Source organism: Musca autumnalis, unplaced genomic scaffold (genome assembly GCF_047663935.1).
Source record: "Musca autumnalis isolate F117 unplaced genomic scaffold, ASM4766393v1 scaffold_1, whole genome shotgun sequence".
NCBI lineage: Eukaryota > Metazoa > Arthropoda > Insecta > Diptera > Muscidae > Musca > Musca autumnalis.
This window is the reverse complement of record NW_027411644.1, coordinates 316,024,092-316,039,306: the sequence shown is the minus strand read 5'-3', so window position 1 is coordinate 316,039,306 and position 15,215 is coordinate 316,024,092. Positions and strand designations below refer to the sequence as shown.

The 15,215-nt window shown below is 35.3% G+C and overlaps 1 protein-coding gene across 3 annotated transcripts in view; it reads right to left on the bottom strand.

Moving 5' to 3' along the window:
* Nucleotides 1-14,954, bottom strand: part of Ser (protein serrate) — a 164,452-nt gene extending 149,498 nt beyond the window's left edge. The window contains exon 1 of one of the 3 annotated variants that reach the window (XM_073962343.1): nt 14,466-14,954. The gene's annotated coding sequence lies outside the window, so the exon portion shown is untranslated. The remainder of the gene's footprint in view (nt 1-14,465) is intronic. The other 2 variants (XM_073962344.1, XM_073962342.1) reach the window with 2 other exon arrangements.
* Between the last annotated feature and the right edge of the window lie 261 nt (nt 14,955-15,215).

The following is a 15,215-nucleotide window of genomic DNA, read 5'->3' as shown; positions in this document are numbered from 1 at the left end:
CTACAGCAGTCGCACACGCAGCACTTAACGCCAGTCGTTGTTGTTGCAATTCCTGAAAATTCGTCGTTGTTGTAGTTTAATTGGAATGGACTCCGATTTAAGATCGAGGAAATAGTGGCTTTCATGAGTCGGAAGAATATCACGGTCGTGGCGGTGCAGGAAACCAAGCTGAACTACAACTGCAGCTTACGTCGTTGTGATCGTTACAACGTACCGTGCAATATAGACCTATTTCGATTGAGCCTAGCTCTAATGACTCGTACATGGTATGTAAGGTAGTAGCAGTCAGGTGTGGAACTGCGAAGTAGAGTTGAATAATGTATAGTTGTACCCCTGGAAATACGCCTTAAACCTGAAATTGGCGAATTGTGCCTTTTGGATTTAATAGAGTTCACAAGTTTGAAAAAACACAGATCGATAACACGTTTATCGACAACCCAGTTGGGTTGACACCAATAATACAACATTTCATCTCAGTTGTGGTGACAATTGACAACGCAACTCAAGTTTAGTGGCAATGCATAACCGACCCCTTAGTCTCATTTGACGTCGTGTCGATGACTGATCTGAAGAGTTACGCAGGTTATTTTACTTCCCGCGAAAGAGGGACCACCACAATTTACAATGTATGATGTTGCGAATGCCATCAGAAAAGCAAAAATAATCCAACACTTTAGGACTTGACGTTATATCCATGGTAATGCTGAAACAGCTGGAAGAGAGAGGAGGGAATTGAGTATTTCTAGAAAGTTCTCAACATGTCAATAGCCCCCCCTATCGTGCCTGAAGTCTGGAAAATGGTTGATACTGAAATCGTACAGATTATTTCAGTTCTGTCGCCCGTAGCAAATACTCTTGAGTTTGTACTCCCCCTCAGCATCAGAAATGGTTATCGAGCCTCTGAACGTCAGCAGGGTTCCGTAAGTAGCACAGTACTATCACAGCGCTGGACGTTATTTCCACACATGCCGTATGGGACTTTGATACTGTTAAGCACCCAACGCGCTTTGAGATCATCTTGCAGACTAGCCTCCAGCAAATTTGAAACATTTGGCACCAATCGTGCATGAAAGTCAGGAACAAGAAGTCTAAGCCCCGTAGAGAGAAACAGGTGGCTTACTAAGGTGGGGTTATATGCATCTCCGTAACCGTTTAACTTCTAACTTTTCTGTATTCTGGAGGGGGTCAGATGGCATTGAGATCTCTACGTATGTGGATAATTGCAGGATACTGCCACCTGGTACCTTCCTCAATGTCATTTGTGAACGGCTGAACAAATATTTCATCGATTTTACCACTTTTTTCGATCGAGGAATATGCCAAATTGACTGAGATCAGCAAGCTTAACAAGTAAAAAAGTATCAGTCGGCTTTGCCGACAGAGATATACCCTCAGCCTATGTGAATTAAAGATTTCATCTACGGACAGATTGAATGTATTTAGGATATTTTCAGAGTTTTGTGGCCCTTTTTGGGCATTTGAGCTTGCCGACAACAATGTGGATTAGTATTAAAGTTCAAAGTGTTGCGAAGGAAGTACTTAAAGGAATGTAACGACTGGGCCCATTATGGAAGTAGATCTTATTTTGATATTCATATCTTTTCGATAGATATCCCACCCACTAGTCATTTTAGTGTGTCATCGTATAATTTTGGTCCACTATGCCGGGAAGCATGGATTTGTCCACGGAAAACATAATGTCGCTTTAAACAGGACCACAATGAACAGCATCGGTATACATTTCCAGAGGATCTTCGAACAGACCCTAAATTGCACGTAGACATAAATGTTTAACTATTGTGGGCGAGGTACCGTAAGGAGAGGACCGATTGGGCAATTTTAAAAGTTAAACTTAAATTGGACAAAATATTAGGAGATCTAAAGTTTGGGCCAAATTGGTTACCCCGTTCAAGTGTTTAGAGACATTATTTAAATATTGGGGGGATGTATCGGAAGTTGTGGATCGGTATTGCTCATCTTCGAACTGAAACTAAGTTTGGACAAAAAATGACGAAAACCAAATTTTGGACCAAATCGTTTGATCAGTTCAGGAGCTATCGTGCTCTCTAGCCATTAAATATGGTGCTATAGGGGTTTTTATACCTTTTGTGCATTTTTCTCAAGACGTATGGACGTCCCCCTGAAAAAAACCTTTACCGTCGTGGAAAATCAAAGTGATTCGAGAGCAGGGGCTGGATTCTCGTTCTATGAAAATTTGAAATGAAAAATATTTCCTTTATAATTTTTTTCATTTGACAGTTTTCTCCTTTATAAAAGTTTTCATTTCATATTTTCATAGAAACAGAATTGAGCCCCAGGTCTTAAAGTGAACTTATACGAAATTTTGTGTGGGAGGTACCCGAAGGAGTGGACAAATATAGTCCATATTCGAACCTGATCTATACCTGGTAGATATATTAGGATGCGTAAAGTATGGACCAAATCGGTCGCTCACACTAAGAGTTATCTTGCGCACGATTTTTCCGAACATTTTTAAACTTTTGTGTGGGCGGTACCTGAAGGAGTGGACCGAGATGGCTTATCTTCGAACTTAAACTAAGTTTGGACAAAATATTAGGAAGGCCAAATTTTGGACCGAACCGACAGATTTGTTCGAAAGTTATCTTGCGCTCCAACAACCAAACACGGTCTCATAGGGTTTTTTTTTTTGCAACTTCTAGGCTATTTTTTCAGGAAGTATGGGCTTGCCCCTGATGAAACTTGTACCACCGTATGGGGGGCCGTCAATACAAGTTGTTGCAACAAAAATCAAAACTATTCTAGAGCAGGTCCTAAACTGAACTTTTCCGAAACTTTGTCTGAGAGGTACCCGAAGGCGCGGACCGATTCAGTCCATATTGGAACCTCATCTAAGTTTGATAAAGATTTCACGATGTGCAAAGTATGGACCAAGTCGGTTACTCCCTTTAAGAGTTATCTTGCGCACAAATTTTCCGAACATTTTCGAACTTTTGCGGAAGGAGTGGTATAACCATCTTCGAACTTAAACTAAGTTTGGACAAAATATTACGAAAGCCAAATTTTGGATCGAATTGGTTGATCCGTTCGAGAGTTGTCGTGCGCTCCAGCCAGCCAGACAGACCGAAGGACATTGTTAAATCAACTCCAAATTGTCTGAATCGGATTTCGTCAAAACATACTTTGTGTTAAAAACCATTATTTCGATGAGACACATTTTGGCCGTATGAAAGTGTATAGACCCTTGTTAGCATAAATGCTGAGGGTATAAAATGGATGTTTTGAAAAGCATTCACACAGAATCAGTCGCTGGTGTTATATTTAAAACAACTAATTTATTAGTGGAGAAGGTTTGGCATTGTTCGCCAAGGGGTAAGGCAGGGAAGACTAGTTTCGATCCCTTGTTTCTTGACGAAAGTGTTTGCAAAACAAAGCAAAGGACTTGGCGAACAATGCCAAACCTTATCCACTAATAAATTAGTTGTTTTAAATATTAAAACAACAACAATGAGATAAACAAGACTATTTTGAAAAATCAAAATTGTAACAGCTATACAAAAAAAAAAAAAAAAAACACCAATGTTCTATTCGCCTACATAATCAGATGTTAAACTGGAATTTTCTTTGATCCATTAAATTTTATTTAGCTGAGAGGTCAAAGAAAACCCCTAAGCTGTTAATATCTCATTTTATGAATACTGACAATAATTATATGGCTGTTAAGGCAAATGTAGATTTTGTCAAAATAATTATGCCAGGGACCAGGGGGATTCCTTAACTCATTTTTTGAGTTACCGACAAAAATCGGTAACTTTAAAACGCAAAATTATGAATGAAACGTTCAAATAAAAGTTGACAACACTGTTGCTATCGGTATAACTTTACGACTACTTTTTATTGGTCTTTAACTTACCGAATAATATCGTTAATTACCGAAATTAAAACCATTTTAGTATTAACGGTTTTTGTCGGTAACTCCAAAAATGTGTTAGAGAATCGCACTACAGGTATGTATGATCTGTAGAGCAACGACAAAATTAGGTCAAATTTTGGTTTTTGGGCGATTTTACCCGCTGAATATTTTATGATTATCATGAAAAACTATAAGTGCCTTCTCTGGGTGGAACTGAAATTCCGTGGCGATCGGTCCACAATTGCATCCTGGCGTAGGACCAATATTTGGAGATGTCGCTTGATTTTTTCGCAAAATTAACCCAAAATACCACCTCTCGCACAGCTGGCAATCATGAATATTTCTCTAGAAATTTTCCGCACAGAAAATTATTTTAAATAGTGAATTTTTTTAAAATTGTAATTTTAAAGCATTGAAAAATACTAGAATCACTTATTTATGGAACATTCTCCACCGAATTTACAAAAATATTCTCTTTTTGGACTTAAATATGTAAATAAAAAAAATGTGAAATTGGGGAAAGGGAACAAATTCCGCACTGAATTTTTATTCATGATTGAACTGAATATTTTCGGCTGGTAATACAGATGGATGCTGTAAGGGCTTAATTCAGCTCATGTGGCTTCAAAATGTTTGCGGGACATTATCATGAATTCTTCTGCAACATACCACTACGAACCTACTACTACTACTACTGCAATTTAGAGTTCTGGTTTTTAGCTTGTAAATAATTGCACTGAATTTACATTTCGTATTTTCTAAAAATAAAGAATGTCAGTTAAATTTTCATAGTTCCTTTTGTCCGGCAATGGGACAATATGGCAACTCCATTGATAACAGCTGGCAAAGTCATAGTGCACATGTGGCTCAAGCACACAAACATACATCCATATAAAATATGTTTTGCATTTATATTTTGCAATACTCAATTTACGATAAAAGAAGGAGAACGAACAAAACAATGCATAGACATGCAAAACAAAAAAGAGCGCCACCAAACTATAATTATGATTGACCGGAAGTTGTTGTTTTGTTATATACACATGGATGGATGTGCGTATATAAAATCTATAATCTACTTATTTATGTACGAGTATGCTGCAGAACTTTAATAAAATTTTATGTCGCCGTCACTTAAACAAATTTATTGAAATCTTAAATTTTAACAAAATTTTCAAAACATTATTTAAAGAATCGCCCACACATACACATGTACTTCCTAGAATTTCTCAGAATAATTATATGTATCTCATGTTGTATAACTGGTATAATATTCTCAAAAGGGAGACCATTCGTTGTGATCCAATTAATACAGAAGAGCCCAAAAACGAAAAGCAACAGTTTTTTTCAGTTGTGTTTTATTGATGTGTTAATAGGATGCAGTGAAGGCGTACACAAAACGATTCCCACCACAATTAACACTGGACAAGTGTAAAGGTCGTTGGTCATAAAGAATTCGTCTTTACCAAGTTCAAGTGAAAGAAAATTCAACTGTTGTGAAATATTGAAGTTGTGTTAATGATATTAAAACGTACATATAAACAAATATAAATTTATGGTGTATGCGAAGAGGAAGAAAATTTCACAGAGGAAAGTGTAAAAAAGAAGGGCATTGTGGGCATGGGGTCGACATTGTGATAGGCTACATATGAATATTTTCAGTACTCCTCATATAAAACTGTGTATTGCGTAGGAAATGAACATACAAATTAATGGAAATAGTTTTCCAAATATTGAAACAATGGGACTAAAGATGAAATATTAAATATAATCTTTAAGACGAATTATTATATTTAATTATTTTATTTTATCTCTAGATTTGTGCCTTTTTTCTTCAATTATTTTAATTGTGAAAAATGCAATTCAAAGGTTTACCCTGAATTAAATATCATTGATGACCCAAATATTGTTCTCTCCTTCTATCCTCTAAACAAATAGACATTAATAAACACCCAATGGCACCGATTAGTTTTGGTCACTCGTAAAATTTTAATGTTATTATTTCGTAACAAACAAAAACCAACCACATAAAGGAAACCAAGATACCGAATTAAAATATAAAAGTCCATGCCGCATTGTTGAGGAATTCGTTGCCGACGGCAAGATGCCGTGTCGGTCACAATATAACCGCAATAATCATCTTTGCGACAATGTGGTCGTCTAGTTGTTGCTATTCCCTTTGTTGTTGGTGTTGCTTTTATATCAATTAAATTATAAGACGAGAGAAAAAAAAATTAATCACTACTAAACAAATAAGGCACAAATACACTCACATGCTTGGGGACACACAACCATTGACACATTTCCAAAGTATGATTAATAAAAAATGTTTTGAAAAATGTTATCTCAATATTTAATTTATTCCTAACTTTTTGATTGCATAGTTTCTAATAATACTGAAGAGAATGAGAAATTAGATCGAAAAAAATGTTTTGGGACTTTGTCATTCCGTTTGTAACACATCGAAATAATCGTTGGACAGCCCTTGATCAGAATAAATTTCTAAGTCGATACTTAGAAGTTTGTGGCCTTATTATTATCCAACCCAAATGGCTGAAATTTGGTATTAAGTCTTAAAGTGAACTTATCCAAAATTTTGTGTGGGAGGTACCCGAAGGAATGGACAAATATAGTCCGTATTCGAACCTGATCTAAACCTGGTAGATATATTAGGATGTGTTAAGTATGGACCAAATCGGTCACTACCTTCAAGAGTTATCGTGCGCAAAATTTTTCCGAACATTTTTGAAGTATGCTTTTTTCAGGAAGTATGCTTGTACCGTCGCACTATAGGCCCAATGGCAGGTTTCTGAGGCAAAAAGTCTATTTTTGAAGTCTATATTTGATGTAGACTTGTGGTGTATTTTTTGTGTAGTTTATATGGTTTTTGGAATAGAACTCTCGGTATTGCGACGTATTCGCGAAACTATATATATGTGGTAGAAGGTAATAGTGAGTACTATATGTGTAGAAAAATTTATCCCCGTATGGATCCGTAAACTTATAGAAAAACCAGTAAGGAAAGGATCAAAGTCGGGCGGGGCCGACTATATGATATCCTACACCACTGTGAATATGTAAATTATAAATCGGAGCTATATCCAGATCTTAACCGATTTTGATATAATTTGGCACATTTATTTCCAGACCGAATTCAGTCACACATTCCAAATATAATCGGACTTATATATCGTGTTTGGAGCAGAAAATACACGAAATCGGCCGAAAATATATATGGGTGCTATATCCAATCTGAACCGATTTCGATATAATTTGGCACATTTATTTCTAGACTGAATTCAGTCACACATTCAAAATTTCATCGAAATCGGAAATATATAGCGTGTTTGGTACAGAAAATACGTGAAATCGGCCGAAAATATATATGGGAGCTATATCCAAATCTGAACCGATTTCCATATAATTTGGCACATTTATTTCTAGATTGAATTCGGTCACACATTCCAAATTTCATAGAAATCGGAAATATATAGCGTGTGTGGTACAGGAAATACGGGAAATCGGCCGAAAATATATATGGGAGCTACATCCAAATCTGAACCGATGTCACTATTTTTTGGCTAGTGTATTTCTAGATCTAATTCCGTGATATATTCCAAATTTCATAAAAATCGAACGGACATTCTGTATTTGGTGCATCAAACACGCAAAATCGGACGAAAATATATGGGAGCTATATTCAAATCTGAACCGATTCTCACCAAAATAAATAGCGTTCTTCCGACGGCTAAAAAAATGGTATTTCCCAATTTTCAGCTAAATCGGTGAACAAATGCGACCTGTATGTTGCGAACGGACGGACGGACGGATATGCATAAATCGACTCAGAAAGTGATTCTATGTATATCCCTAGAAGGAACTATGGGTCTATTTCGCTTCCTTTTGTATGTTACATACAAATACACTAACACATAATACCCCTTATCACATAGTGGTGTAGGGTATAAAAAGTATATAAAAACTGCAGAGTACCTAAAATCTAGTGGTACTTTAATATGGAAGCTATACCAAAATTCGGGGCTATATCAAAACGTGGACATATGTATGTCCATAATTCTTGGTGGAGAAGTTGTTTAATTACCCAAAACAAACATTAAAGTAAATTTTTTGAACTCATTAAACTCCAAATGGCAAATTGGAGCCATATTTGGGGAAAATCGTTAAAATACCTAAAATCGGGAGGTACCGTTATATGGGGGCTACAAAAAAACATGGACCTATCTTAACAATTTTAAGTGGCGAAATTTCGTGGCCACTGGGTACCACATAGGTAAAATTTCAGCTACTTCAAGCAAAAAATTTGGCTAAGATCCCTAAAATATCGTTATATGAGGACTATACCGAACCGTGGACCTATCTTGACAATTTTTAGTGGAGCAATAGTGGAGCATTGGGAACCTCAAATGTAAAATTTCAGCTGGTTTGGGCAACTAATGCGGCTAAGATCCTTAAAATACCTTAAATTGGGAGGTATCGTTATATGGGGACTATACCGAACCGTGGACCTATCTTGACAATTTTTAGTGGAGCAATTTCGCGGCCATTGGGAACCTCAAATGTAAAATTTCAGCTGATTTGGGCAATAAATGCGGCTAAGATCCTTAAAATACCTTAAATTGGGAGGTGCCGTTATATGGGGGCTATACCAAAACTTGGACCGATATAGCCCATCTTCGAACTTGATCTTCCGACGGCTAAAAAATGGAATTCCCCAATTTTCAGCGAAATCGGTCAACAAATGCGACCTGTATGTTGCGAACGGACGGACATGCATAAATCATGCATAAGTGATTCTATGTATATCCCTAGAAGGAACTATGAGTCTATCTCGCTTCCTTTTGTATGTTACATACAAATGCACTAACACATAATACCCCTTACCACATAGTGGTATAGGGTATAAATACTTACAGATAGCGTGACCCTTAAAATTTTAGATATTTTTTAAGTATTGGGCTGTGCTGGGAGTGGGACTTGTCAATATGACACAAGTCGCGAAATTTGATAGGTGCCCCGCTCCCACCATTTTCCGGTATAAAAACTACCTTACGAGCTGTTCTAAGACCTAAAGAATCTACAGTCAAATGTTTATCAAATTCGGCCCAGCCATTTCGGAGGATTTATATTTCAAACATGATGGCAGACCTTAATAATTTCCTATATATATGTAGATATACATATATATCTGACCCACTGATGTCAAAAATCAACTCAAAAATTTTTTCCGATTTTTCGTTTTCCCGTAAAGTACTACTACTTGTATGAAAAAATGGTTGAAGATTGGTATTAAGACTTCTTTGGACCTACAAAACTTTTCCCGGAAATGTTTAGCTGCATCATCCTACAGAAATGGCTGTAAATAATACATATTTAGTCTTTTTTGAAGCTACTTAACTTTCCTCCACGTTTTATATAGCCTCCGTTGAATGGTACCTAACGATTTTAGGGTATTTCAGGATTTTAGCCGCACTATCCTTTAGAAATGGCTGAAATTTAGTATTTAGTCCTATATGGTGCTAAAGGGTGTTTTTTTAAGCTAGATAGAACTTTAAATTGTAAAAAGTAACACAAAAAATTTAATTTTGATGAAACTTTTTTTTTATTTGTTTCAGTATACTCTGACAAATCATCATGAGTAGACTAACGCTTGAACAACGCTACGAAATTATCCAAATTTACTTTGAAAATCAGTCGTCGATTCGCGCAACTTATAGACGACTTCGTCATTTGTATGGCGTTCAGCGATGAGGGGCATTTTTGGCTTAACGGGTTTGTTAATAAGCAAAATTGCCGCATATGGAGTGAGACCAATCCACAAGAGACCCTACAGACTCCATTACATCCAGAAAAATGCACCGTATGGTGCGGTTTTCACGCTGGTGGCATCATCGGACCTTATTTCTTCAAAAATGAGGCCGGAGCTCGCGTTAGGTCAATGGAGATCGTTACCGCACCATGATCAATGATTTTTTGTTTAAAAATATGGATGACATTGATCCGGAGGAGATGTGGTTTCAACAGGATGGCGCTACGTGCCATACGGCGAACGCAACCATCGACTTATTGAAATCAAAATTTGGCGATAAGTTGATTTCGAGAAGTGGACCTGTCAATTGGCCTCCAAGGTCGTGCGATTTGACACCTCTCGATTATTTCCTGTGGAGCTACGTGAAGTCACTGGATTATGCTGATATACCAGCAACAATTGATGCCTTGGAGACCAGCATTGTTCGTGTTATTCGTGACATACGGCCAGCAGTGCTCGAAAAAGTGGCCAAAAATTGGACGTCCAGAATGCACTTCGTCAAGAACAGCCGCGGTGCCCATATGCCCGAAATCATTTTCAAGTGTTAATGTCACGTATTGATCTTTCGAATAAAAAAAAAATGTTGATTACAATTTAATTTTTTGTGTTATTTTTTACAATTTCAAGTTCTATCGGGCTTAAAAAAAACACCATTTTCCCCGCAATTTGTCAGTAAATGTCCACGTTTTGATATACCCATCGATATGTAGGTTAAGTACCAGCGTTCGAAATTTCGAACAGTCAACTTTGCACATCTGTAAAGTCGCGTTTGCGCATGTACATTATGTTCTCTATATTTTGTGAAACGGCTACACATATTGGCAATAATTCCCCATGATTTCTTTTTTATTTCATTTTTTTTTATAATTTTTTAAAAGTAATTTAAAAAGTATCCAAAAATATAGGTTTCAAAAATCTACCCTTAACATCGAGTGGGAGTTTTCAAGAGAACAATTTTTTTTATTTGCTGACAGATTAGGCTTTATACATATACCAATACTTGTTTAAAATTTAACCTTCTTCTTCCATAAATATTTTTTTTTGGAAAAAAAGTGATTTTACTGTTCCAAAAATCGAACGAAATGGGTTAATTGATCAGGATGTACCATATCAAATTATAAAGTCGTCGGATGCAAATTGTGACCTTAGTGCGGCTTAAATATAAAATCGGTTGAAATATATATATACGACTGAACCCATTCCTTCCAAATTTTGCAGATATATTTGTATGCTCATTATAAACATCAGGACGAAATTTGAAAGGTCCACCAGCTTGGGCCCATAGTGGGTGGGTAGGATTGTTGCTTTTAAGAGCCGTTTTAATAAATGACCGTACGTTTACATGAAGTGAACTATTTAATTTTTCCTCAAATTTTAGTGAAATTCCAAATTTAGTGTAGTGGAAATTATAGGGAACAGCATGGAACAAGGTTTGGTATTTGCTGAAAGATGTCCGAAAGTGTCCTTTTTTAGTCCATATATACTTTTGTACACGTCCCGTCCGTTTAACATATTTTTGAATTTATTGAAATTACGTGGGTAAAAATGTGTGTTTTTGAATTACATATTTTGGTGAAAAACAGTTTTTGATTAACCGAAAAGTTGACTGATTGTGCTATCTGTTGAACAAAAAAAAATCCGTTGAAAAGTTATGGAGTTTTGACTACGAAAAACGAGTTTGAACCACTGTGCGTAGGTGGTCAAAAAACATGTGCGTGAAGATAAAATCGATTTTAACTAGCGGAGACAAAAACCATAAATACCACCACATTTAGCCAAGACACATTCTCTCAAGTATAACAGATTAAGAATAGTTTTATAACAGTTCTAAAAATGATTTTGACAAAATCGTTTTTGAAGAATATGTGTTTTAAACCTTTTTCAGGATCTAAAAAGATATGAGTACACGAAAAATTGACAAAATTGAAAAAAACGGAAAGTTTAAAAAAATGATTCTGTAGGACTTTTTATTATGCCGCGTACCTACAGATTGCGAGTACAGCTAATTAGGTCATTGGGTCCTCTATAAGAAAATAATAATTTGATTACTGGTTGATTGTATAAATTTTGAAATATCGACATTTTTATGAAAAACCTTGATATATGTAGGTGGACCTATAAAGGGCCCCCCTAGGCGAAATTTATGCCGCCTACCAACAAGTGGCGAGTACAGCTAATTATGCCATTGGGTCCACTATAAGAAATGAATAATTTGATTACAGGTTGATTGTATAAACTTTAAAATATCGACATTTTATGAAATACCTTCATATATGTGGGTGGACCTATAATGGGCCCCCTAGGCGAAATTTATGCCGCGTACCTACAGACTGCGAGTACAGCTAATTAGGCCATTGGATCCACTATAAGAAAATAATAATTTGTTTTGAAGGATTTCAATACAAATTCCTACAGAATCTTTGTTTTAACTTTCCGTTTTTTTTTTTTCAATTTTGTCTATTTTCCGTGTGCTCATATCTTTTTAGATCCTGAAAAAGGTCTAAAACACATATTCTTCCAAAACGATTTTGTGAAAATCGTTTTTAGAACTGTAATAAAACTGTTCTAAATCTGTTATACGTGAGAGAATGTGCCTTGGCTAAATGTGGTGGTATTTATGGTTTTTGTCTCCGCTAGTTAAAATCGATTTTATCTTCACGCACTATATTCGAAAATACATTCCGTTTTTTTCATTTTTATACCCTCCATCATAATATTATTCCTAGGATGTTTCGTATTGAAAATTGACTATATCGGTCCACGTTTTTATACAGCCCACATAGAACGGTAACTCCCGATTTAAAATATTTTGAAGGTTGATCCCTCAAAATCGAACCGAAATGTCTCAAATTTGGTATTTAGTCTTCGTTGGGGGTACAAAACTTTCTACAAATTCGTCGGTATTGGTCAAAAAAAAAAAAAAAAACATACAATAAATAAACAAAAAACAGGAAGGAAGTAATCGAAGTCGTGAGGGAATTAAGGCACATTTTCAAAATTCCATTCATAAAAATATCTCTCCAATTATGTATTTGGTGCGTGAAATACATGAAATCTGGTGCTATATCCAAATCTGAACCGTTTTCAAAATAATTTAGCGAAGTTATTTCTAGTCCGAATTCCGTCACACATATAAAATTTCATCAAAATTGGGCATACGTAGAGTGGTTGGTGTACCAAATACCTAAAATCGGGCGAAAATTGATACGGGACCTATATCCAAATATGAACCCGTTTCAATATAATTCTGCAAGTGTATTTCCAGTCCAAATTCGGTGACATTTTCCAAATTTCATCGAAATTGTACACAATTTGGGTATTTCGTGTACCAAATAACTCAAATTGGGGGAACATACACTCAGGTTCATCTGAATAGAACCAACTAATATTTGCCTACAATTATCGTTATATCTGTTTGTGGGCATGTAGAGTATATAGCAGCCGATATTTTCAATACCTAACATGTTTCACATATGCGTTATAGCGGTATTTTTACTTGATTTATGAAGAAATGTCAAAATATTAGCATGTCTTAATGGTTCACCAGGATAGAACCACCCTAAGAATTTACACAAATCCTTTGTCAAATGTGTTAAACTTTTACAAAAAACTATTTATAATTATAAATAAAGGCCGTGGGTGTTAATTGCCATATTTTATCTCAGGAAAGTGAATGCAAATCGATGGTTCCCACCCAGTTTGGTTGGCTGTGGACATCTGTAGGTCCAAAAAATAAAGAAAATCCCACCGCTGAACGTTTCATGTCAGTTTTCAACCTACCGAATAATTAACAATATGTAATTAGTTAATATTACTAATCATATTATTTTAGGGAACCCTAAATACCGGAAACTGTCCCATTTTATGTTTGTGTTCATTGTTGAATGGTTTGAAAAGTGTTAATTTATTTTTTATTTATGCAAAGGTTTTAATAAATATTTTTTTTTTCTTAAGTTGAATCAGTATACAATTAATTTTAACTTATATGGTTTTGTGTACTTTCTATTTTTTAACTATTGTTTTATTACTTGTTGATATACAAAGTTGTGTATGATTTTATTTTAAAAACTTTGTTATTTTTTTTTAATTTTTCGATTGGTGTTCCAGAACCTGCAAGTTTCTATTATTTTACTATTTTTGCCAGTTTTATTTTTTTTTTTTCATTATAAATTTAATTTTTTCTTTAAAAGTTTTTTTTTGGTTTTTTGTACGGAAACACACACTTTATTGTTGTTGCGTGTTATACTTTTCTGTACTGAACAAATTCATATTTAATTTTTTCTCACTTTTCACTAAAAATCATCTCAGACATTATTCATCCACATATTTATTCCGTATTTGTTGATAATTTTCATTGCGTACAACTATATTACAATATTTTTATTACTTTACATTTTATTTTATTTCATGTTGTTTTCTTATTTTTTTGTTTCGATTATTTATTGTATGTAAAATCACAACACTTGTTCCTTAATCGATCGATCTGAAATATGTCGAACACCACACAATCTACACCGTCTGCACCGTCAACCGCAAATTTTCAAATTCTACGCGATCACAACATAACATTTCGCGTCGTTTAAACCGAAAAAAATAAGAAAAAAAATATAAAATTCTCCAGTTGTTGAGATAAATAAATTGTACAAATAACAACAAAAACATAAAAAATAATAAACAAACTGTGCTCTCTTTTTCTTCTTCTTCTTTTTTGCTGTTGTTGATTGTTGATCGGTTTCTCTCACTTACAATTTATTTATTATGAATATTTTTCTTATTTATGTGCATTACAAATATATTTATGTTATACACGAACGAACATACATTGGATACACTTGTGCTGTTTTGGTGTGTTGTTGTTGTTGACGTCGTTGTTATTGCGGTAAGTACAAGTATTCCCCGAAGTGAGTGCTATTGACTTTATTTAATGTGCTATGTTGCTGTTGTTGTTGTGTAGTCGCAACACAACTCTTTTTCTTATATTTCAGTTAAACACTCACACACTCAAAGATACAGATAAAATCATTGGAGAACAACATCCAGCCACAAATTGTAACTTTTTATTTTTGAGCACCAAACAATCAAACGCTCGCGCGCACACACACGTTACTTGTACTTTGAGTATCCACCAAGAAATATCCCCAGCATTAAAAAACCAGACACACAACACAAGTAGCCATTAACACGTTTCCATCATCCGACCGTTGTTGCTCGCAGCTCAAAGTATGACACTCAACTAAATGGTTTAAGTCCTGCGGCAAATAAAACCTTGCGGCAAGTGTGTACTCACAACTACATGGAAGGCACCTACTGCTGATGCTCGTATTGCTTGCTCAGTTATGGATCAAACTCACCACACTTGAATTTGCATTGGGGATACTCAATGTTTTGCTGGTTTTCTGAATTTGTAAAGGTTTTATTCTCTTATGGCAGTCGACAATTGCGCGATCTAAGTAATTGTATTTGCTTGTGTGGAGAATGTTGTTTAATTATTTAAAT